General features: G+C 47.0%; 1 protein-coding gene across 1 annotated transcript in view; it reads left to right on the forward strand.

Annotated features, from left to right (window-relative positions):
• The first annotated feature begins 680 nt into the window (after window positions 1-680).
• Window positions 681-1,969, forward strand: part of PLEKHA7 (pleckstrin homology domain containing A7) — a 104,111-nt gene continuing 102,822 nt past the window's right edge. The window contains exon 1 of the mRNA XM_045290984.1: window positions 681-764. The gene's annotated coding sequence lies outside the window, so the exon portion shown is untranslated. The remainder of the gene's footprint in view (window positions 765-1,969) is intronic.

Consider the following 1,969-nt stretch of genomic DNA (forward strand, 5'->3'; position numbering starts at 1 on the left):
AATCACTGTCATCAAATAAATTCAGACTCAGAGAGACCCTGTAAGACAGGGTACAATTGCCCCCGGTGAGTTTCCGAGACTGTAACTTGTTACAGAAGTAGAAAGCCTCATCTTTCTCCTATGCTGGTTTCTACCTGCTGACCTTGTGGGTAGCAACCCAACTCCTAGCCACTATTCGACCCTGGGTTCCTTTTGAAATGTTGACGAAGGAGCCATTATTTTTCCTCCAAAGGTTCTGCTTGGGGGCTAATTTCAGCCAGCATATGCCAGGGCAAAACTCAGGGAGCAATTCATTCTGCTTTAGTCGGTTTCCTATGTCTCATTCTACCTGGGGTGGCTGACCCCAAAGAAGAGCAGAACTGGGTCCTGGAGGCGCCACATGCCTGCTTTTGAGCCCCAGCCTGCATGCTCCTTGCCTCCTGGGTGGTGACTCAGAGCTGGAACCGTGTTCCTGCATAGTTGCCAGGTTTTTTTTTTTTTGGTGGGGGCGGAGAGAAAGGAGGAAGGGAAATGAATGAGCAGGACCAAGAAACTGCTGGATTTGTAACACCTTAGGAGACAGCTGCTCAAGAAGTGAAATAGAGAGACTACAGTTGGGAGTCTCTTCCTCTTCACCGTAGGCGGCTGGGTGTTCCCTACAGATCTGACACACACCAGGGTTTTCTGAAACGTCCCTGCAGCTGGGGAAGACACAATCCCAGACATGGAGTTCAAGGAGACAGTGAGCGAGCCTTCAGCCTTTTCCAGCAAGATCAAGAGAGCAGGTTAGTCCTGTACTGGGTTCACGGGGATGTAGTTTGCCTGCTGTGCATTGCAATGGATGAAAGTCAATAATGACTGAGGGTTGAGGGAAAGAGTTTCAGATGGCTGGGAGGATCAGTATAATTGGGAGTAAATAGGACATAAGTATCACTAACTACAACCCCCCCCCCCCCCCCCCCCCCCCCGTGCTGTTATTATAAAAGATAATCTGTTGGCAAGTGAGATCTGGGAGGACAAATGCTCTGCCTCTGTTCTTCTGTGTTTTCAGTGACAGGTAGGGTTGTTAGATTCTAGCTTGGAGCCCCGTGGAAGGCATTAGCTTGAGATGAACTTCAGTATCGCAGAAGATGCCTAAAACATCATATAGTCCGTCCTTCCCATTTTACAGTTGGAGGACATCTTAGAGCGCATTTAACAGAACCAGAACATTTGGGTGTTTGGGGAGGTTGAAAAAGTCTCCCATGAAGTTTTTAAACGTCTGAACAAAGCAGGTCCCTGGTTCAGTGCAGCGTGCCGGGAAGGGGGTTTTGCATGGATTGTACTTTCTGAACCAAGAGGCTCAACCCTATGAGGAACTGCCATGGAAGAAACACACCTGTTGGTGTTAAATCACTCTGCCTAGCAGGTGATCCCCTTAAATAGAGGTTTAAACAGGAGGCTGGGTTTTGTGCCTTCCTGCAAAAGGAAGAATCTACGCCTTGATTCTGTGATCTATGGCAGGCTAATGAGACTGAGGTTTGCAATATGGGAAATCATGCAAAGCTGCTTTGGAGTGGAGTTTTCATAGTTAGCAAAAGAAAGAAAACAAATACAACTGAAGGTTGAGTGTCTGCCCTGAGCCAGGCACAGTATCAGTATTCTTCTAACAACCTTGCAAGCTTGGTATTATCTTCTACAGATAAACCAAGACTCAGAAAGGTCACTAACTCATTCAAGGTTGCCCTGCCAATGTGAGGCAGAGCTGGAATTTGGCCTCCAGTCTGTGCTCTGCAGGCTTCATGGAGAACGTGGCTCCCTCATTTGACAGACAGAAAATTCAGGCCCAAAGAGGCTGAGTGGCTGCTCAGAGGCATGGAGCAGTAATTCAGGCTCTGATTATCTGGCTTCTCGGCCCGCTTCCTTTAATATAAGAGCTGAAGGAGGAGAGGGTACATTTCTTTTTTTTTTTTTTTAAATTTCTTTTTTTTAAAACATTTTATTAGGGGCT

Source organism: Echinops telfairi, unplaced genomic scaffold (assembly GCF_000313985.2).
Source record: "Echinops telfairi isolate 266 unplaced genomic scaffold, ASM31398v2 ScPeMD7_60;HRSCAF=208, whole genome shotgun sequence".
Classification (NCBI taxonomy): domain Eukaryota; kingdom Metazoa; phylum Chordata; class Mammalia; order Afrosoricida; family Tenrecidae; genus Echinops; species Echinops telfairi.